The 25,316-nt window shown below is 31.6% G+C and overlaps 2 long non-coding RNA genes across 3 annotated transcripts; both read left to right on the top strand.

Moving 5' to 3' along the window:
* Positions 1-16,933: 16,933 nt before the first annotated feature.
* On the top strand, positions 16,934-18,022 carry LOC128182452 (uncharacterized). Its single transcript, XR_008243422.1, has 3 exons — positions 16,934-17,293; positions 17,624-17,684; positions 17,932-18,022. It is a non-coding gene; the product is annotated as an uncharacterized LOC128182452 (long non-coding RNA).
* A 1,116-nt stretch (positions 18,023-19,138) lies between these two features.
* LOC128181810 (uncharacterized) lies at positions 19,139-24,587 on the top strand. Of its 2 annotated transcripts, XR_008243367.1 has the most exons (5): positions 19,139-19,599; positions 19,824-19,932; positions 23,092-23,213; positions 24,053-24,199; positions 24,461-24,587. It is a non-coding gene; the product is annotated as an uncharacterized LOC128181810 (long non-coding RNA). The 2 variants fall into 2 exon arrangements; XR_008243368.1 differs by lacking the exon at positions 19,824-19,932 and having other exon boundaries at positions 19,141-19,599.
* Positions 24,588-25,316: the final 729 nt, after the last annotated feature.

The raw sequence follows: 25,316 nt of genomic DNA on the forward strand, positions 1-25,316 counted from the left end.
ATTTTTTTTAAAAAGATTTGAGTTGGGAATGAGTTGAGTGATTTTATGATTTTGGTGATGGTGGAGCCAGATTAAGAAAATATCATCCTAGTTTTTCTCTTTTCATGGAATGCTGAATAATTTATGTCGTTAATTATAGTTACAGCCGATTTAGGTCATTAGAATGCACCATCGATATCTATGGGTTTACCCCTGAACCCCTTACAGGTTAGTGGACTACGTACTTGTATGAAAGGAATGTTATAGCAACTTCGCTGATTGAAAAATGTTGACTGACTTTTGTCAAATCGGACAGTAGTAGGAGGAGTTAAAAATTTACCGCTCGTGGCTTGAATGAGAGATAAAAAGTGAATGCATCCACACAATTACAAATGAAAATACAAGCAACATTTAATAGTAAACTCATGTATACATGCTTGCTTGCATGCATACATGCATTATATAAATCTTTGTGAATGAAAAATAAACAGTCCTTATTCATAATTGTTAAGATAGCGGCTTTCTTTGGATGCCGACAAAGCGACCCAGTCAGCTCTAATGCGGTCGAACTGCGTGGGAATTTCAGCGGTATATCTTTGATGCCGGTGTAATAAAGAATAATGACCCCCGTAGAATACTGACCGGGAGTCATTTTTCGAGGTAGAATAATGACCCCTAGCTGAAGAATAATTGGATTTTTCTGAAGAAAAAAGAGGCAGGGATTATTTTTCTTCATGTTAAACATGAAGAAAAATGACCCCCATAGAAAAATGCCCCCCCCCCCCGTAAACATGAATAGAAATTGGTTACACCGTATCGAAGATATGACTTTGAAATTTACTGAATTTTTCACTCTGTTCAACTCCTTTTGAAGTTATAAACACCGAATTTGTATATAAATCGCTGTATATAGTTTTTCATATCTGTAGCAGACACACACAAAACACTCTTATATTACCACAAATTGATTGTTAACAGTTACGTCACTTTTATCATCGACATACGGCGGGAAATGACGCATATAAAGACAGATTCATACACTATGAGGATATTGTGTGATAATTAACGAACAATAATCATGAAAGGATAATTGTTGTTATAATATAAGCAATATTCACTGGTGAATGAATTGTCAATCTTAGAATGATACATGTATATATCTTTATGGAAAAAGACTAAGGGGACAAGTACCGTAGGAATATGAATTCTTCTTATTTACATTTCTTGAGGAAAGTGATTTTTAAATAATCATTTTGCGTTAGTTTTGTTTTCTTCTACGTGATACATGAACATCAATATTTTAAACATTTGTTGTAATGTTGTATTTGTGATCATGAATAGACTTTATTCTTTTAGAGCAAATGTGTGAAGAGTACCTGACTATAGTAAATCTTAATACATAATAAACACTGTTCGGTTATGATAAAGAAAAATTGTTTCTAAAAGCGTAGATAAGAGGTTAGGGTCCATGTTAGGGGTTTATATCCCCCTTGATTTTGATCACACGATCTTTATTGTATCCAAAGTAACCAATGCTCATACAAACTATTGATGCATTAATCATCTTGATATTAACTAAACTTACTAAAGTATGCAGACGATAAAGTAAATATATTTTCTGTACGAGTACTCTCAGTACTTTGACGATTTTCCTTATTGGCAGTTAATCTCTACTGGCGTAATGGCTGCTGTCAGTGCCTACAAACTTCAGCTTGGTTATAATTCCTAACGGTGGAGTAAACTTTTCATAATTTTGGTTTCATTATTAATTCCGCGTGATGCACTTGCAAACTCAGCAGTTTGTAATAGTGGAAATCCTCAATGCAAGTATAATTCATGAACAATAGGAAGAACATGAAAGATGCGACGGCGAAGCGCTAAGACGAAAGTGTCAAGTTGCGAAGGCGAAGAATTGATACTATTATCGCTATTTTGCCTTTGCAACTTCGCTCTCTCGCCTTCGAATTTTCGTGCTTTCGCCTTTTTAGCTCACCGAGACGAAGTCAAGGGGAGCTTACGCTATACTCCCGGCGTTGGCGTCCGAAGCTGGGTAAAGTTTTTGGTGCAGGTCCACTATCTAAGCTATTACTACTTCACCTAACCTGAATGGATGGTGAGTCTTATGATATAGATGCACCTAACAGGCATGGATGCAGAATCAGAGCCATATGTTGGGGATGCTTGAGGACGTAAAAGTTTTAATTGCTGGTGCCCTCTGATGATGATATCTTAGTCATTACTGGTCCTAACTTCACCAAATTTGCATGGATGGTGCGTCCTATGATACTGATACACCTGACAGGCTTGAATCTAAGCCATAGGTTTATGATGCTTGATGAGGTTTCGTTTTTCGGAACAGGTCACATGTTTTATAGATGATAGCTTGCATAGTTTAACTATATTATAACTGAAACGCAGAGGTTGCTTCAGAAGCAGAGCCTGATCTCCATTATCAAGGATGCTAAAGAAATCTCCTACCTCACTCAAACCTGCTTGATAGATAGATCTAGTTGTTGTTAAATGATATAACATGACTCATATGATATAGTATTGTATGATATGAAACACTATTGTTTAACGTAGCTCGCGGGTTTGCTGACGTCACAATAGGAATCGACGTAAAGAGTTGACCGTCATAGTAAACTCATACATGCTTTTTTTAAAATGACAAATGAGATATTTAGAAGCTTAAAAGGAAATATTTCAAAAAGCTTAAATGCAGTTTGTTACTGTTAATACAAACATTTATAATATCAAGTGCTAAAAATTTAAAGATGTCACATACTTTGTCACATTTTGTTCTATAAAGTAAGAGTGTGTATTGGAACTTTTCCATTTAAAATCATGTTTTAAAATAGACAAGTAAATTAATTGAACCGTATGCATTAAAATCGGGGTTTGGTTTTTTTTTTTTACAATTTTGACTTCCGTAATATTAACTACCGGTCAATTTTTAAAAAAAATCTTTTGGCTTATACGATTAAAAACTTATTATGTCAGTAGTTGCCTGGCATTTTTGTTTTGGCATTGATTGACTCAGAATTTCATAAAAATAATAGCAATTTTCTGTATCTTTACAGCCTTACATTAATTGCATTTGTGCATTTGATAACATTCACAATAATGTCTAATTAGTATTTACAATTCCTAAAATTAGTTAATCAGCTAGTCTTGTCAAAAAATGCATATCAATTTTTGGATTCTCAGACGTAAGGAAATGATGACGTCGGGCTAACGTCGTAATAAAAATATAAGGTTTTGAGAAATCTTTTAAATCTTTAAAGTTGTTTTGCAAAAAATTGGCCGAGAACACATACTGATTATTTTTTATGAATCGAGTCATAATTATCTCCTCTGTCATTGTGTTGAGTATAATTAATTTCGTCTGAATCGTTTAAAAGTTTAGAGTATGGTTTTGTAATGCGTTTCTCGAATAGGATGTGCATTTTACTATATATTTCATTGAAATGGCGTTGCTTGATGTTATCAATGACACTGTATTTGAAACACGATAACATTATTGCCGCGCAGACAAATCTCACATTAATTTTAGAAATATAACTCTGAAACCTGTGGATCACGTGGACAAATTTTCAAGGTAGGTTTTTCAGAAGCAGGTAAACCTTCGAGCTACCTTAAAAGGATACAATATAATACCATATGTTATATGGTAAAACGTTATATGATACGATATAATATTTTGTTTTCCCTTGGACTGAAATGTCACATTTTCATTGGTTTAACCAAAGCACGTGATTGCCTCATATATCTCTATATTTGTTCTGTGAGAAATAATATTAGGCAATATGGCCGTCATTGGCCGACGCTTCGCTTACTCATTTTTACTCATTATACATTTCATAGTATTTTATACATAAACTGCATGCCATAAGTTCTTAAAGTATTTGGAGTAGTTGCCCTTTGTAATTCTTTAAAATTAGAGTAGTTGCCCTTTGAATATTGACGTCACATTATTTTGTCTGGAGCAGAACAAAATGGCAGCGTCGAAATTGGCTCAAATCTCTGCAGAGGAAAGGTAGAAAACATTTAAAATTGAATAACAACAAAACATTGTAAGTAAACAAGGGTGAGGCAAAGATTTTGAAAGAGTATTTGAAAGGTGAGATTGAAAATTTTGAAGAGTTTAAATGAGTTAAATTGGACGAGATATTAAGCATCTTGTACATGGCTTTGCGTTGATCATCGCTATTTGTGAATAGATATGTCGCTTGATAGTCCTCGAGAAAACAAAACACTTATTAGGTTAGTTACTGACTCACTACGGAAATATATTGGGTTGATCAATCTCATAGAAGACTCGGCTTCGCCTCTCCATCTATGAGATTGATCAACCCAATATATTTCCGTAGTGAGTCAGTAACTAACCTAATAAGTAATAGTATCATTTTTTAAAATATTTTATGATATGATATTGTATCATGATATTGTTCTGTATAGTATTGTTTATTATGATACAATATTGTATAATATATAGTTTTATTAATTTATCATTAAATCATATTATATTATTAGATATGATATTGCAATATATAATATTGCATCTTATGATATAATATTGTATATTCTATGATATTGTATCATACAGTATTATATGATATTGGTTTCTGTAATATAGAATTATATCAAATGAAATTGTATATATGATATTGTAATATTATAAAAAAAATCGTATCATACGATATTGTATAATATGATATTGGTTTATATGATAGATTATCATATTACATGAAATTGTATTTTATGATATTGTAATATAGATTATTGTATAATATATAGTTTTATTAATTTATCATTAAATCATATTATATTATTACATATGATATTGCAATATATGATATTGCATCTTATGATATAATATTGTATATTCTATGATATTGTATCATACAGTATTATATGATATTGGTTTCTGTAATATAGAATTATATCAAATGTCAAATATCAAATGAAATTGTATATATGATATTGTAATATTATAAAAAAAATCGTATCATACGATATTGTATAATATGATATTGGTTTATATGATAGATTATCATATTACATGAAATTGTATTTTATGATATTGTAATATAGATTATTGTATCATATGATACAATATGTTTAATATAATTGTATGATGTAATATTTATTTTATCCCATGATATTGTATCATTTGATATGATACAATGTTTTGTATTAAATTATTTTGTATCATATAATAGAATATCATATTATTTATCAAATATGATACAGTATCATACAATACAATTTCATACTATATTATACAATATAATTGCACATGTTTCAATGTTCTGATGTATTATTGCAATATGATATTGTTTCATATAATACGATATTGTATTATGTTTTATGATATTGTATTATTTGATCAAATACAATAATGTATAACACAATACATTGTCATATTATACGTTACAATCTCATATCTCACAATTTCGTACGGTATTTTATGATATTATATGATAAATATTGAAAGTATGATAGGATGCAATTTTTAATTTTATAGTATTGTTTTGATTAACATATGATCGTATGGTTATCATACAATTTTTAAACAGATGATATACGATAATGTGTCAAAACAGAATCCATGAATATCCAAGATCATTAAGGATGGTTTTCATATAATATGATAAAGGTGGTCTCATAAAGGTGATGCCTCATTAAGGTGACGCCTCGTCTCGGTGAGCTTTGTTATCTGTGATTACCTATGTTTTATAATTGCGAAGCTCTCTATCGTTTAAGGGTTCCGAGGCATATTTTGGAAATTTTATTTTTATAAAATTAATAAAATTAAATTATTCAGGGCGATAGGGTCCGGACCCCCTCTCCCCTTTTACTGCATGAAATTATTGATATTGAATTTTCCCGGGGGACGGACCCCCTCTTCCCCCTTTAGATCCATGCATAAGCAAGGAGCAAGGAGTGTCACATAATGAAATTAGAATGTTACTGTGTTTGGTCCACGGTAAACAGACGGCTGGTAAGTGTAGGAGTCTGGAAGTGCATACATGTATGTACACATTATGGTGGACATTAAATTTTGTGTGGAGTATATAATGATTAGGTATAGCCAGCACTGGTAAACATATATGTCTCATGTACACATTAAAATATTTATAAACATTCATAGTAAGCGCGATGGCCTAGCGCATGCGTACCAATAATAGCCTGGACTAATTGAAAAACCTTGGCGAGTACGGTGCCAGTATTAAATTCTATGTAATCGATCGAGACTTACTGAATGCAATCAAAAAAGGTGAAGGCGAAAGTGCGAAGATGCAAAGGCCAGAGTGCGAAGTTGGGCAGGAGCGATAGTAGTATCGCTCCTTCGCCTTCGCACTTTAGGCATCACATCTTCGCGCTTCGTCGTCGCACTTTTGCTCCTTCGCCTTCGCACTATCGCCTTTGCAACTTCGCATCTTTGCCCTATATTAAAGTCTGAGTGGCCCTATCGGAACACCATAGATATATGTAAACATAATTGTTAAAGGGGCATGGTCACGATTTTGGTCAAATTCTATTTTTCTGTTTTCATTATTTACAATGCTTAAGGAAAGCATTTCTACTGATCAAATGAAATTTGAGGGTCAGTTGTAAAGTTATAAGCAAGATACAGGGCTCACAATTCTTTGTCATGTAAACAAGGCCCGTGCCCTGTTTTTGTTTACAGAGGTTGAATATACCAGTGAAAAATCTTTTTCAAGCTGATTTGTCTATCTTCTTATTCATTTTAAGCATAAATAAACAGTTCCTTACGTTTAACACATTCATCAGGTCTAAAATTAGAATTTTCACTTCAACATTCAAAATGTTACAAATGACACTCAAATTTTGGTTGCCTATTGAAAATGCCTTACGGAAGCATTGTGAACAATTTTTTTTACTAAACTCGTGACCATGCCCCTTTAAGATGACAACCATACCCCGATGCAATACGTCAATGTTTTGTGTTAACGGAAGGATTTTTATTTTCTAAGCTAAACCCCTTCTTTCACTTAAAGTTTATTTGAATATGAATCATAATTTCTGTTACTTTCTGTAAACTGCAGCAGTAAAAATTACAATAGTGTAAAGACTATTTCACAAATACTAAAAAATATACTGAAAAACTTTAATCTACAAGGGTGTCATTATTCTACAGGGGTCACTTTTATGTGGAGTGTTCTCATTTTATAAAAATGACACTTATTCTTCAGGCAAAGGGGTCATTTTTCTACGTCTAAAATTGACCCCCGGTCATTATTCTAGGGGGGGGGGGGTCATTTTTCTTCATTACACCGGCGAAGCGACGGGCGTCTTGATTTAGCGGGCTGCTGACGAAAACAAGACTGTCACCAAGTAGGAAAATCGATGGTATTTTGAACGAGCTCTATTTTCAATGTTGTTTAAATACTTATTCAAAAACGCATTTCTAATCGATTTTGTTCATTACATTTACTTCCAAAGCCGCTTACAATTTATTTCATGGTCTTTACAAAATTGTATCAGTTACTGCTGCGCCGTCTTAAACGCTGACATCGTCATTATGAATAATTTTCTATAATTGGAAAATGCACAATATATAAACCTAATTATCTAATTCTGTGTAACTGAAACTGTTGCAAACACTTGTTATTTGTCTCCAAAATAACTTCAAAGGCCATCTTTTTCAATATTTCGCCTCTGTTAGCAAAATAGGAAATGTAAAGAAAAATGGTGACTATGCGTGGCCACTGAAATTTTACAGAGAATTGATCTTAATTATTCAGAATTGCAATTTAAATGAAGTATTGACATATGTATGACTACTTTTGTAGTAGTTTTTTAAAAGATGATTATGGTAAAATGAGATTTTACACCCTTTATAATTTTTCAGATTCTTTAGGTGATGTTATGGTTATTGTCCTCCATTATGATGATATCGATAATCAATTATTATCATAACTAAATAATAGAAATACCTTAAACGTGGGACTTGATACCGATCCCCTTATCCTAAATGAACGAGATGGGTGTGACTTTGTGGAACCAATATTTGCCTGTTATAAAGAGTTATAAAGAGAGTGATCAATATTTTCATTTTTAAAAATATATTTCGTGAGCATGCCAGTTAAGTAAAGAAGGAAACCACTTATACTTCTATTTCAAAGCGAGTCGCTCTCATCCGCCACGCACCTCAAATCGCATGAATTGACACTAATTTAATGTAACGGCGGTATGATCTGAGGTTTACAATATATGATTTTGTTTTATTTTTGTCATTACTTATCTACTAATACGTCATCATTAAGAGACTATTTGCACACATGTTATACAGATGATATAATTAGCGAAGACGTAAGCATTTCACCCAAATTCTTATTATGTTTATATGACACTATCGCAATTCAGAAAAAATTGCATTGCAGTCTTTGTATTTAATAAGATTGTGCTTAGTATTTTACTAATTTCTGTCCAGGTTCCGATTTCCCGAGAAACACAAATTAAGTCAAATCTCTGTCTGAAGTCTGTGTATTTCTTTGTATTTTACTTTTTTTTCTAATTTCATAGAAGTCAAATGTCTGCATCTCAAAACAAATTTAGTCGTGATTTTTACTCAATTTAAGAGAAAACTCTAGTCACCTCCATAGCGGGCTTTAGTAAAATCTTAACAATGAATATTACATGAACATCATTAAAGAAAATGAATGGTCAACAAATTAAACATCCGATCATTCTGTGATTTGTCTACCTATAAACTATTATTTACTAAAGAAAAAAATCTATATATTTTACCTTTTAAATTTGAGTATTTGTCTATATATTTTTTTATAGAGCTCTTCTTCTCAATCTTCTAAAGGAGATCAATAGAGTCTAAAAAAGGGCACGACAATCGAGTCTCCTAATACAGTATTATATTATCTGTGATATAGATTTGTGCTTAGATTTAATCCGATAAAATGACTAATAAAGTTTGACTTGAGAGACGCAATATGAGAAAAATCTGAGTAGAATGTCGGAATTTGATATTAAATTTAGTTTAAAAAGTTTCTTTAAGTTTAAAGATTATCTTTTTTTTATTTATCATCGTGTTGATTTTGAAAATGCATAAAAAAATTACAACACCTTATACACTGAATATTCACTACTCCGTAATGAATCCAATGGAAATGACTCGGTTTGGTCATACACATCCTGTGATGAAAAGAATCATTGTCTTATAAAGTAAATTTAAATGGAAGTACTGGGCAAGTCTTGTAATTATATTGCTTAGTTTTATATAATTATCATAGTGTAACATTACAATACCTCATACGTGAAACTTGGCGGTATGGATTCCCATGTTGAAAATGAAGAAGAAGGACATGACACAGGCCGACGAAATTCTTCCTGTTAAAAAAAGAAATAAATGTTAAGGAATTTTGTTAACTTTAATTCGTAAACATGTCAGTTAACTTAAGGACAAAATCACTCACACTCCATTTATTCAGACATGCATGAAATTTGCACAAAATCAATTAGAAAATATTTATATGTAGTAGTATGAATTTAAACTATCAAAACAATCTTTAATTAGGCAGCGGGGTCAGGGGAGACCAATATATATATATATATATATATATATATATATATATATATATATATATATATATATATATATATATATCTATCTATCTATCTATCTATCTATCTATCTATCTATCTATCTATCTATCTATCTATCTATCTATCTCTCTCTCTCTCTATCTATATAAATATATATATATATATATATATATATATATATATATATATATATATATATATAAATATATATATATATATATATATATATATATATATATATATATATATATATATATATATATATATATATATATATATATATATATATATATATTTATATATATCTTGACTCAATGTGGCACATCCATCTATTTTAAGATAATTATGTTTCACTTCTAAGATGAAACGATGTACAACACGCCATGCCTTAAGGTAGACATGTTGTGATAACGAACAATGTTCAAAATAAAAAGTCCAAAAGAAAAATACACAACAGGAGCAGAACAAACATGGACCCCTAAAAGAAAATAAGAGGTAAGATCAGATGCAAAAGAGGAGTAAACATCCTCTGCTAACCTGTCACACCCGCCGTTTGCGCTTTGTTGTTATCGGGAAAACGAGAAAATCCTTAGATAATTAGGTGATTAATTATGGTCCAACAATTATGAAAAATGTCAATCGCAAGAATCAAATTGACTAAGCACAAGTGAACACATGATCGAAGCCCTAACATTGGAATAAATCTTGTCTCTGTCACACTGAACTCCATATTATTGTCCTTGTACTGTAAATAGCATTTCCCTAGGATGTGAATTACATTGCATGTGTAGCTGGTAATTCTAGCTGACATCACTGGTGTTTTGACTGGTAGCTGAGTAAGAATGCTCCTCAAAATTATATTTATTGTGAAAAGGTGTCTATTTTGAGTTTCACATTCATTTTGTGGAATAACAAATTCATATAAGCTTCATCCTTGTTGTCGGATTCTGTTTTTGTTGCTAATAGGGAAAAATCCTGATCATATGTAGATACATGAAGATGGTCATCATCCACATGATGCGCGGGTATGATAAGGCAATCTCAGCGATCGCGTAAATAATTCACTAATTGATATGACGTCAGAATAAGCAGCATGATGTCATTTTTTACTCTTCTAATTGTATATATCTTCGATACCTCTGTATTTTGAAAGTTATTATCATTCATGAGGTCACAAGCATGTGTGATAGAGAAGATTAATGTCGGGAGAAAAATAATCGGAATGCAGTGTTAACAATGCCAAAATAAGACTAATTTAATACAGATACCATAGATTTAGATGTGTGCCAGTTAGGATATAATCAGGAAAATACAAGAATTGATATTTTGTTTTATCAGCGAGTGTTATAAGGAAAGCAGAGATACATTTATATGGCTTGACCGGCCTTTCCTCTGTCAGTGTGCACATAAAAAGGCAAAGATGTAACACTACCCCGAATGTTATGAAAGTTGAATTTTGAAAATATCAAAAGCATATGACCTAAAATACTTGAAAAGTGTTGCTATAATCTTATGCTTCGTTGTTGTAAATGAAACTAACGTAGCAATTTCAATAAAATTGAAGAAGATAAGCGGGTTTCCGAAAAATAATAGCAATATATATTCTATGCGATAAACAATCAAAGTCTAGAAGTAATACAAATAAACATGAACTAATTGCCAATCGAATAATTGTATCATATATACAAAAAAAATTCGGAGCAGTTTCCACTCCGCTCCTTGTAAACCCTTGGCAGATCTCATTATGAAACCTCGAAGATGCAGAGGCGCTATCGAACGAGCAACTTGAGTTGCGCCCCTCGCATATTCACATTTTAATCAATTGAAGCAACGGGTAATATACACGCTACGTCATAAATACAACTTGAAAACATGTTGACAAGCGGGAATCGGAACATAACGATGCTATTAATGTATATGAATGAAGATAAATATGAATGAAGATATAACCCAAAGAAAGCAAGGATTGTTTAACTATACTGTTTATAGGGAATCAAAGTTTATAAAAGCATTTATGCCATTAAACAAGGTATCATCGTCGTTGTGAATTTTGCGGACAGAAGATATTTAATAAAATACAGCTCAATAAACATTTAAAAGCAATAGCCATAAGCAGGCACGTATATACTATCGGGATAGCCAACGTCTACATTCGCCACGTTTACTTTCAATATACATGTAGTCTAGGCCTAATTTCTAAAAAGAGCTCTAGAAATACGTTTTAACGGCAAATAATTATTATTTGGTCCAGCGTGTTTTTTTTTATGTAACTAAGGTACGCTGAGTCTTGTAAAACTTCATAAAGATTTGTTTATAGCCTTTACATATTTACCTCCTAGTAACTCTGTGTTTTTTAAAGAAAATGATGTAGATTTATTTTTTGAATTAGAAAAACATTTATGTAAGTATATGGATTTTGGTTATGTGTTTCTATTTGGGGATTTTAACAGTAGAACAAAAAATAAGCCTGATTACATTGAAAATGATGCTGTTCATGATTCTGTTTCCGTGTTGTCGTATTCAAATGACGATCAGCTGACTGAGCGGATCAACCCAGATGTAGGTCACAACGAGTATGGAACACGGCTATTGTCCCTATGTAAGGCCACAGGCGTGCGCATTGTGAACGGGCGACACAAAGGAGGCTATTCGAATGACTTTACTTTTAACGGTGCGCGTGGACTAAGCACTATTGACTATCTCTTAACAACATCTGACATGTTTGACACCATTAGTAAATATATCGTTGGCAATTTTACAATGTTTTCTGATCATGCTCCACTACATATTGAACTTCATTGCTTTTTGGATGCATACAATATTGTAAACAATGATTTTTTAAGATCCCGTGATGTTTTTAAATGGGATCCTTGCTATTTAGATCTGTGTAAAGAATCACTTTTTGCATGTGAAAATATCAGCAATACCGTAAATTTTGAGTGTATTACGTCACAAGGCGAACTTGACGAACGTCTACAAATACTGGTTAATTTGTTAGACTCCTCTTTTGGCCAACATTTTAAGCTTCAATCCAAAAATCCGAAACAAACAAATACAGTACGCAGTACCCATAGACGTACAGTATACCTATCGGTTGACGATAAGCACTGGTTTGATGGGAAATTAAAATCTTTGTATAAGGATTATGTTGTCGCGTTGCGCAAATTTAACAGTTATAAATGTAATTTTAACCATGCGGATCTTTTAAGTAAAAAACGTATCTACAAAAAACACGAAGCCAAAGCCAAACGTATCTACAAAAATACTGAAGGTGACCAATTATCTTTGTTAAAACAAAACAACCCAAAACAATTTTTCGCCAAATTTAAGAAAAGGTCTAAAACTAATTCAAATATTTCTTTGGAAAATTTTTACGAGCATTTTAAATCAATTGCTTCCACGCAGGATGACGGCGACATCGAAAGTGGAAATGAAGGTTTAGATATTAATTGTATTTTTGAAGAGCTAGATAAAAACATTAGTATTGATGAAATTAAAGAGGCTATCGGTAATCTAAAGCCTGGAAAATCCCACGGTGAAGATGGAATTTTGAACGAATATTTTATTGAATTTCAAGACTATTTTTTACCTATACTACATAATCTTTTTAATTGTATATTAAATACTGGTATTTTTCCCAGTACGTGGTCTTCCTCAATAATTATTCCAGTGTTTAAAAAGGGTGATTCTACAGACCCTAACAACTACAGGGGTATAAGTCTTGTTAGTAATATGTGTAAGTTATTTACTTCAATTTTAAACAAAAGGTTATTGGAATGGTCAAAATATAATGATGTTATAACGGATGCACAATTTGGTTTTAAACCAAGCTGTGGAACACGTGATGCTATTTTTGCTTTACATTCTATTATTAGTAACAGTCTATGTAAAAAGAAGAGGTTATATTGTGCGTTCATCGATTTTAAAAAAGCGTTTGATTCTATTGATAGACGACTTTTGTGGCTTAAACTTTCAAAGGTTGGCATTGAAGGAAAATTATTGTCAGTTATTAAAGCGTTATATCGTCATGTGAAATCCTGTATTGGTGTTGATGGATTTTTGAGTGAATATTTTTGTAATAACCTAGGATTAATGCAGGGCGAAGTGTTATCACCTATTTTATTGAATTTATATGTTAACGATTTCGAAAATAGCTTTTTAAATGCCGGTTGTTTGTCTTACGAGTTATCTTCCCTAAATCTGTTTCTTTTAATGTACGCTGATGATATGGTCCTGTTCTCTGAATCTGTGGAAGGTTTACAATGTCTTTTGAATGAACTACATAGCTATTGTAATACTTGGAAAATGCATGTTAATGCGGAAAAGTCAAAAATTGTGGTTTTTAGAAACAATGGCAGAGTAAAAGATAGTGAGTGTTGGCATATTGGTAATGATGTTTTAGAAATTGCACAACAATTCACTTACTTAGGAATACTTTTCAACTTTAACAAGTTTACCAAAGCTGAAAAACAATTATCTGAACAAGGTAGAAAAGCATTGTTTGCGCTTAGAAAGAATATACGGGGAATGTCATTTAATATAGAAACATTATTGTCGCTTTTTGATTGTTTTATTGGTGGAATTGTTAATTACTGTTCAGAAATATGGGGAAATAATATAGGTTGCAATATCGAGAAACTTCATACAGACTTCTGTAAACAAATTCTCGGAGTGAAGAAAAGTACAAATACTGCTTACTTATATGCTGAATTAGGCCGTGTGCCCCTTGTACATTATAGAATGTTTAACATTATTAAGTTTTGGAAAAATGTCTTAATTAGTGACAATTGTATAATTAGACATTGCTACGAAGTTATGTATATTAATTGTGAAGAACACGGTTATAAAAACTGGGTTTTCTATGTAAAGAAAATTCTCATTGACCTCGGTTTTTTTGATATATGGTCTAACCAAAAAATAAACAATGGTATTTTACAACTTGTAAAACAAAGAATTTTTGATCAGGCAAAACAAGATATTTTTGCAAATGTTGAAAATTCAAAGAAATGTTCTTTTTACAAATATCTTATCGATGGTATACATCTTCAATACTATTTAAGAAAATCTATTCCCATTAAATTACAGAAATATATAACTAAATTACGACTATCGTCACATCGCCTGGCTATTGAAACTGGTAGATATAATAACACAAATAGAGAAAATAGATTTTGTCCACATTGCAAATCTAGTGTTGAAGATGAATTCCATTTTTTATTTGTTTGTCCTCTATACAGAACATTGCGCAGATTATACATGAAAGAATATTATTATAAAAAACCTTGTATGTTTAAATTAATTCAACTTTTTAATACTGACAATGTCAAAGATCTCTGTAATCTTGGCAAATTCATCTCAAAAAGTATGTTATTAAGGGACAACTGTATTACATAATTGTAGTCTTTTGTTTTCTCAACCTGTATATGTAACAGTAAATGTTGTTATCTGTACGTGCACAAGTTCTCCTGTAAATACACTACCACCTCATGTTATACATATGTCATACTGATAAGCTGTAAAGCTTAAAGAAATAAAGAATTGAAAATTGAATTGAGTCTGAAATAATATGCTGGCCTTCATGAAAATGGCGTTAAGTAGGTCAAAATGGCGATTCAAAATGGCGGACAGCCAATCTTCAAATTTTTCTCTTTAAGTCTCTTCAATGGGGAAAAATAATGACAAACACTAATGAATTGATCCAAAATAGTATTTCATCATATCCAATGTGTGCTGAGTCTTACAAATTATGCTGGTTTTCCACAAATGTGGTTAGTTATGTCAAAGTGGCGATTTAAAATGGCGGATAACAAAATTTTGTTAATTCGTCTTATAATAAAGCGTGAGACAAACAATGAATATTCAGTCCAGCAAAATTTTTAATCATAACTAAGGTTTGAACAGTCAGGAATGATATGCCATTTTTAAGAAAATGTCGTATATTATCTTTTAAAAAATGGCGATTCATAAAGGTGGACATCCAGATTTTATAGTTTTTCCTTTAGTTTCTAAAATGGCGAAAAAGCGAGAAACAAACAATTAAAAAATTTTAAATAAATTTTCGAATCATAAATAAGACGTGCTAAGTCTGAGGAATCATGCTGGTTTCCACTAACGCCAAGCTTTTTATTTCAAAATGGCGGACAACCAGATTTCATATCTTTTATCCAAAGTTTCTTAAAACGGAAACAAGCATGAAACCAATAAGTTTAATTTGGTCCAGCAAAGTTTATCAATATAACTAAGACATGCTGAGTCTTAAAAGATATGCTAGCTACAGTACCGATCAGACCCAACCTAACAGAAAGTAAACCCAAACTAAACCCTGGGTTTACTTTCTGGGTTTACTCAGGGTTTACTTTGAGTTTACTACAGTGGATCCAGAGTAAACCCACAGTAAATCCAGAATTGACACAGAGAGTAAACCCGATCAGAAGAACACACCTGAAAGCAGACGCTAACTGTGTATTAGGAATATACAAGAGACAGGAAATACACGCAGTGGGATGATAAGATAGAGGACAGGTCTGCGTCACACTTCAATGCATAAATTTGACCTCAATAGCAATTTCCAAGTAAACCCAAAGTAAACCCCGAGTAAACCCGAAGTAAACCCCGAGTGGACCCATATTTTCAAAAAGAAAACCCAAAGTTAACCCCAAGTAAGCCCCAAAAGTAAACCAAGGGTTTAGTTGGGGTTTACTCTGGTGTTAAGTTGGGTCTGATTGGTTCTGTATGACGGAAATTCCGTTAAATAGGTCAAACTGGCGATTTAAAATGGCCTACAGCCAGATTTCATCTCTTTCTATATAAGTTTTTTAACAAGAATAAAAGCATTAAAACAATTATAATTCATGATTCTCTTTTAAAGACGTTTACAGGGATGAAACGTGTAAGTATTACATTATACAAATAGGCACATGAAAAATTAGATTGGAACACTTTAACAAAGAAAAAGAACAGTTCCATATTTTACTAAAAAAATATTTTTCGTTTTGTCTTATTAAAAAAAATGGATGGTCAACAAATTAAACATCAGACCATTCTGTGATTTGTCTATCTATAAACTATTATTTAGTAAAGAAAAAAATCTATATATTTTACCTTTTTAATTTGAGTATTTTTCTATATATTTTTTATAGAGCTCTTCTTCTCAATCTTCTAAAGGAGATCAACAGAGTCTAAAAATGGGCACGACAATCGAATCTCCTAATACAATATTATGGTGGCTGTGATATTCATTTCTTAGATTTTAATCCGATAAAAAATCAGCGTAGACTAAAAATAAATGCAATGGACTGATAAATAAACTTTTCATTTTAAAAAAAAGCACTTGGAGCAGTTATCTCCCCAAAAAGTAAATGTAATAATATGAATATTATGAATATCATATTATTTAAGTACATAGATTAAGTATATAGATTTTAAGATAAAACCAACCAAATCTGACACACATTTTAAATACACACCACACACACTTAGATCCACCCTGTACCTTTACACACCTGTATATATACCCCAGGGGCAGTGATTTGGTAAACATTTGTGTGCATGAGTTTTATTGGTCAGATATTTGTTAGGGTTGTTGTGGTTGGTTTGTTGATCTGAGTATGATATTTTTGCCGCCAAGTTTTGTCAATCTTTGTTTGGTCAGCCAGAGGGTAGCAGTTATATAGAATAAGACCTACTGTACATCATAAAGTTTGACAACTGACTATTTCTCTTTCTGGTAAGTAACATATTAACTAATATATATTAACTAATGTATTAAAATATTATTAACATGTACTTCTCTATAATTTAGCAAATTAGTAATTTCTTATGAAGCACTTTAACTAATTAGAATGAATGAGTGTCATGAAAGAGTATTATAGATTTATTTAGTAGATATTGATTATAAAGTCAATATTTGATTCTTATTCAAAGGAGTAACTGATTTTCTAATCAGTTTAAAGAGTGTTTTTATGATGATCAAATATTTGGTCTAATTGTTCAAAATGAGCAATGTAAATGTTTTTAATTAAATAGTATTTTTAGTATTCTGTTAATTGAATTACAGATATATAAACCATTATACACTCATCATTACATGAATAGAGGAAGCTTATTCCCATAGAATGGTGAGACAATTTCTAATGAATAATGTGTCTATTATATTTTTTAATTGCAACCTATTTTTTATGATTATTATGGGAGAAGTGTATATCGTATAATATATTGAAATTGTAAGAGTTACCTCCCTTTAATTGCTTTATGTAAATATATAATATGAATTATGATATCGCTATGATATTATGTGATAATTCAAATCTAGATGGAAATTAAGTTAATTATCATAGCATGAGGATTATTGTTTTATATTTGCAGGGCTCTCTATCATTTAATTTCACTGTCACTGTGTCCACAATAAATTAATATTCGAACCCTCAACAGGCGTTATTTATTATAAGTAAAACCTGTAACATAAACAAAGGAAAATAATTTATGTGTGTTTGTGTTAAATGGAATAATTATGCAGTGTTCTACTTTCTAATGATTTTTAGGGTAACCATGATGTAAATAGAGTATTTTTATTTAATATTATAGATATGTTTAATATTCTAACATTTATAGATATGTTTAACATAACCAATTGTGAAATTTTATGACTTACATTTCATGACTTTTGTTAATTTAGTACAAATATCCTCTGTTTAAAACATTATCAGATATAATTATTTTATTGAAAATGAATGAAAAAAACAAAGATTTGTGAAATAAAAATTCTGGACTCTACTACGTGAAAAAAATAAACAAAGCAAAAAATTAACTAAAAAATTTTGATTTGAGAGATGCAATTTGAGAAAAAAATATGAGTAGGTTGTCGGAATTTGATATTAAACTTAGTTTGAAAAGTTTCTTTAAGTTAAAGGATTATCTCTTTTTTTATTTATCATCGTGTTGATTTTGAAAATGCATCAAAAAAATTACAATACCTTAAACACTGAAGATGGTATTCTCACAAATGAATCAAATGAAAATGACTCGGTTTGGTCATAAACATCCTGTGATGAAAAGAATCATTGTCTTATAAAGTAAACTTAAATGGAAGTACTGGGCAAGTCTTGCAATTATATTGCTTAGTTTTATATTATTATCATAGTTAAACATTTCAATACCTCATGCGTGGAACTTGGCGGTATGGATTCCCTTATTCTAAATGAAGTATATGGACGTGACACAGGCAGACGAAATTCTTCCTGTTAAAAAAAAAACAAATTCACTCACACTCCATTTATTCAGACATGCATGAAATTTGCACACAATCAATTAGAGAGTATTTATATGTAGTAGTATGAATTTAAACTATCAAAACAATCTTTAATTTGGCAGCGGGGTCAGGGAATATCAATATATATATATATATATATATATATATATATATATATATATATATATATATATATATATATATATATATATATATATATATATATATATATACCTGACTTATGCATTTGGTAGACCGATTGTATTATTTTATCTTTATTAGGGAGACCAGTAGATTAGGGAGACATATTTTGGTCTCCGTATTATTTTGACCTTGTCAAAAATGTAATTGGCTTATCTTTAAATGAATGAACGGTGTGTCTTTGCCTAAAATGCATCAATGTGTCTATTATTTGACATCCAATAGTTGCCTTTTGTCTATATTTTTTCGTAAAAAGGAATTCAATCTGCCTCCATCGTATAATTAGCAATGACTATTTTTCTGCATTTAGGAGACCAACGAAAACTTGCAATATTGCAAAAAATCTAACATATATAATTTGTTTAGCCTTTAATTATTCTAAATGAACTTGTTTTCAAAATACTTTTTCACTTTTTATGTATAAAGCCTAACTAGAAAAAAAGTCGTTAATTTCTTGACCATGTTTGAACATTTGGCAAGTGCTCTCCGCCATTTGTTCCGAGTACTCTCGGAACGTCTCGGGTTAAAACAATGGACCTTTTAACGCCAGCGTGTTGCCTTTTAGGAATCAAAGCCATTTTATGGTAAGTACTTTTGATAATCCTACTACAATTGAACAAAGTAATGTTTTTATGAAGTTTTTTTTTAAAATATTCAAATAAAATAGGGCGATAATGTGTGCAACTTTACTATTTTACACCAAATGTTGATTAATCTTCGAGGACATTCGAAACGAAGTTAACAACAAAAGCATGATTTTCATTTCCACTGTACGTTTGATGTAATATGTAATTCAAGGATTTATTAGTACCTTCTCCAGAGCAAAAGTCGTCCCCATTCCCAATTGGAAATAAGTTCACTTCAGCAGCTGTCCAAATTATGATCCCAATTAGTATAGCAGTATTTTTCCCCAACTGGTAAATAGTTCTTATGTTTATTTCTTATCAAAAAATACTTCGTAAAATAACCAGAATGTCCATAAATGTTCAGTATTAACAAATGATTAAACCCATTTAGCAAAACTGCAGTCATAAAAGTTTCCAAACACGCTGTAAACATCGCCAACTTTTAAACCGATTTTCCTCTGTTTTTCTAAAACATCGTTATTTTGTGGTATACAGAACAGTACTGTAAATGGTACATGTTTTTTTTTTTACACACACTAGACTGATATAAAAGTAAAAGGTAAATGTTATGAAATATTTCAAACAGAAAAATACATTCTCAATTTAAAAGGGGATGTTGATAAATTCTTAATAATGTAATACTTTTATGACCAGTGTTGAAGGTGTTTATTTCAGGGAAAAAGACTTGTTCTAATAACTAAATATAGGAATATTATACATATATCTATATTGTGAAGTTAATTAGATTCTATTCAATTAAAGTCTAGCTCTTTGATTTTCCATTATGATAATAAATTCAGAAATCATGATGTATGCAACATATGATTTCTCCCAACTGCATGAAATTGTCGATACAATTTTCCCAATTCCAAAAAAATTGGCATTTTCAAAATAAAAAAAGGCTGAAAAATCCCTGTAATTATATAGCTAGTTTATTGAAAATGGACAGAAAAGTTAACCGAAGAATGTCGCTTTATGTAAATAGATCGACATGAAAAATTTTCTATATTACAGTTATATGTACCAGTAATATTGTTTTAAATTAATTATGTACGTAATGTAGATATATGTACATGTACCCCTTGTTACCTAAATGAATTAAAAGCAAATTAAGATCACTTGTACAGTGGAAAGATAGCCGACTATTCTATGTACGAATTGACTTATTCGGGATTTTCATAACCTTGAGTTATCGTTCGTAACACGAGTTATCTCTCCATTAGAGCAGGTATCGCGCTATGTAACCAATATAAACAAATGGTTGAAACAAACGTTTTTTTGTCTAGTTTAATCGGTTGATGTAAATTGTCAATGTAGAAAGAAGATTGTGCAATTAAAGGATGCTGTTATACTAAAATAAAAAAAAAACTGTAGGGAGATTTTACGAGCGCGCATAATTGTATCATATCCAGGCACATACCATATGGTTTTTGAAAATGGATTGGGAGGGCGGGGTCTCATCAAAAGAATTTGACAAACCAAAAAGAAGGGAAAAAAAAAGAAAATTACAAATTCCCAAATCGTGAAAACCCTAATCCGTGTTTGTGTGTTGGGGGGTAGGGGGGAGGGGGGGGTAGTGTACTTTTCTGTACTGCATACCTTAATTAAATCATACCATCATTTCCTTCTTTTCACAGATTCACAATTTATTTACTAGCTACGAAAAATGTGGAAAAGGTGGGGGGGGGGGGGGGTGATATTCATGTTTATTCACTTTTTTATATGTAAATTTATGAAAAATATCTGTTGCAAGAAGAAGTTGGTTGGGTAGCCCCCCTCCCCCGTTGATGCCACCCGCCTGCCATCTACTAAATAATAAAACAGTGCTGGCGGTAAAGTGCATGGTTTCAGGAGAGCGCTGCTGATACATGTACATTGTATTATACAGAGAAGTGAACATGCAAAGCAATCCTATAGACATGGATGGTTTTGTCCGTCCACCTCTCAAAAGAGAATATTTCAATTTATCAGGAGGTCGAAGTACAAAGATAGGCATTATACCTACGTATGTATGTATCAACACTGATAATTGGCGGACCTTACTATACTTCATCTTGAAGGATTTCATTTAGATTAATGAATGATTAATTTACATTTCATCGTCATTGGAATTTATGAAATAAATTAAAACATATGCAACCTAGCTTTTGCGCAATTTTTCGTATACACGCTTGCAATCATGTTTTCATTTAAAGTTGCGTTCCGATTTTGATCGACAACATTCACGTTTATATTTATATATATAGTTCATTCCATTCTTAATTTTTCATAAAAAGTTTATTCCCTAAAATGGTGTTTGCTATAGATTGTACGTGAATAAAGTACAATTCAATTATATAAAGGGCACTGAGATAAATGATAAAAGTAATAAAGGTACTGAAAGTAAAACAAACTACAAAAAATGTGTTTAAGCTGTCTCCTCAAAGACTTAAAAGAAAAAGGGTCTCTATTTTTAACCAAAGACAAATTGAAATTTCGATGAAATCCTATATTTAAAACACTGAGTTCTATTTTCAATGCTGTCATTCCTCTTAACCCTATAATACCGGTATCTATATTTATTCAACAAATCTGTTTTGTTGAGAAATTCAAATGATTGTCATCGATTAAACATCCTGCATGGCAGGTACAGCATCTCAACAGGCCAGCGCAAACATCGTATTTTGAAAGAGATGGGGGGGGGGGGGGGGTTGGTTGGAAGAGCAGACCAACCGAAAATCAAGACGAAAAACAATTAATAAATTTAAAAATTAATCAGTTCACAAATTATCAAAATCCCAGTCTGCGAAGTTAGCGGGAGGGGAGGGGGGGGGGGGGGTCTCGTATATATGTATCTTTGAATTTAATCAGAATTATATATATGCATACTTTCCCTTAGGCCTATATTGATTTTGCGTTGTGCTAGAAAGAAAAAAAAATAGGGACAGTTCGTTAAGAATTTATATTTCTATATTTGATTTCTATAGAAAAAGTTGATTTCATAGAAAAAAATGATTTTCAACTCCAGCCCTCTCCAATATATATAGCCTATATAACATCTTTCATTTTTGCGTAACAGGTGGGTTCATTTTATCAGAGAAACCACTATAAATCCATCTGTTAGCTCACAAAAGGAGTAATTGTCCCAAAAATAAGAATCGCAATGTCTTTCACTCGAAATGTTTGCCTATTAAGCAAAACTATGTACATCGCCTTATAAATTGTAATCAAACGCACACTTTGCAATCATTTTAATTTTTTAGATAACTTTTGATGTTTTCTGTTTGGTAATTTAAATATTATCAAATGTTTTTTGCTGTAAGAAAAGTCGTTATTAATTAACGTTGTATTCGTAAACTCCCGCACTGTTTACTCATCTTCAAATGACCGGCAGTACTGCATACCTGCTATGAGGGGAAGATAACTCTTTCAGTAACGATAACTCTAGTTTATGGGAAGACCGAATTATAGGTAAGATAGTCAGGCCTCCATGTTTACAACCGGGATGCTCACCCCACATTTACAATTGTGACCCACATTTACAAATGTGACATCATAGTATCACTCTCGTTTGGCTTTTCGGATATTATCAGGTTTGTAAAATTTTTGGCTTTTGATGATTAATAATAATGTAAACAATGTGTCTGCAGATTCCCGTTGGGCTGAGTGTGATCTGTTGACCAGGCAAAACATGTATGTCTTGATTACACAGCGTTGTGCACAATGTGCTCTCAAGAACATTCAATCCAGAAGCATGACCAATGTAGCAACACTTTTAAAACTACTTTTTGATACTTGTATTAATTTTAATGTTTATGCGCACCCGGGGCGCCCTTCCCCCTGTAATTGTTGATTTATTAGAATAACATGACATGTTTCATACATGATAGCATTAGAAATGGTCGATGGTTGTAAATATTTTGTTGTTTACCAATTTAATGTATGTTCTCACTAGAACATGCACATATGATATATGGTAGACTATTATCACATTCAACTCTCTCTCTCTCTCTCTCTCTCTCTCTCTCTCTCTCTCTCTCTCTACAGCAGCGATTCATCTTATGACCTTTAAAAATCATGCACCTGCACTCTTGCGAGTATACAAAATGTTGTAAAATGTTCGTACTATATATTGTTCGTGCATTGCACTGCGATGATTTGGATCGCATTCAGTCGCGTCTGAATAGTGTGCATGTCCACAATTTTTAAGGAGACTTGATGCAAGCACTAAAACGCATGCAACAAATGCGAGACCTCACGCAATATATGAGAGAGCTCGTGCGAATCTAAAACATTCCGATCGCAAAGAGTTGTAAAGTGCTCGTACGCCAATTGTGAATGGGGCTTAAATAAATGTAGATGTTTATGAATCCAAAAGTTTTCTTTGCATATAAACAATGCTTTCACACAGGTGCTTGTGGTTTTAATGTAGGTTTTGGAGTTATTAGCACAACCAGTCATGTCAGTGGAGATTTTCTCCTGCAGGAGAAACATTAAAAGGACAGGATGGGGAGGAGAGATTGAAGACAAGCACAGAAAACAAAATATTTATCTATAAATATAATGGAAAAGAACTTTGGTAATACGATTTATACATATTTACATGAAGCTGGAGGTATGTAGCTCCTGATGTGAAAAAAAAAATTGAAGCAACGTTTATCCAAATTTTTTTTTCAGACCGGGAGATACAGACCTGCAGCTAAATGTAATATTTAAACATTTATGTATGGCAGTAATGTTTCTAGAAATAACTATAAACAATTCTAATTAAGTCAAGCAAAAATACCAGTAATTATATGCTTCTTATTTCAGGTTTGATTTCTTTTTATGTACACTGTAGTATTGATGCTGTCAGGAGTGAACAACCATACATGTATCTGCCAGTTTGTAAATGATGGCAAGGACGATGCAAACTCCACCATAAACTCAGAGTGTTTAATGGAAGGAATTCCTATGATTGTTTGCTAGGAGAGACATTGTGGTTGGCGAAGAGATACTTCATGTATATGACTATGGTTGTGATGGGAAGAGCTTGCGGTGGCGCAGCAAGGTAGGAAAATGGTTGGATTAAATATACACAAAAAATAATTATTAAGAGAGAGTTTAGTGATTTACAATCAGGCTTTGGATATCTTGTTATCTGGCTTTGGTTTTGTTTTTGCATTTTTTCGTACATTGATTTGTTTTAAACTAATCTAAAAAATAGGTTTTTCTCAAGAATTTAAAAAGTATCAGAATGGATAATTTATATGTTTTTATTGAAAAACAAGCCTAAAACTTCTGTTAGTGTTGTTAAATAGGTTAAAAATCGTGATCAATTAATCAGCAGAATTGGTTGTCTCTTGCCATCTGATGATCGGTCAATAATCGAATCGGTAACAAATTATATTAAATTCAATAATATGGGGCACTAAATTTTATGCTAAGTATAATCTAAAATATATAAGTGCTATTTTCACTTCCTTTTAAAAGCTTATAAGACTTTTGCTGTATTTTTATTAGGTAGAATGTTACACATCTTTTGAGATTGAAGAAAACCCCCAGCTCACAACAGTTTTCATTTCATTCAATACAGATTAGAAAACAAAATGATAGGTATAATATTAATGTAATAAACCCAGACTGAGTATAATTGATTATAAAATCTAAAATCGATTATGATAAATCGACAACCTTTTCAACTGATCATTGATTGA

This window comes from Crassostrea angulata, chromosome 4, assembly GCF_025612915.1.
Source record: "Crassostrea angulata isolate pt1a10 chromosome 4, ASM2561291v2, whole genome shotgun sequence".
Lineage (NCBI taxonomy): Eukaryota > Metazoa > Mollusca > Bivalvia > Ostreida > Ostreidae > Magallana > Magallana angulata.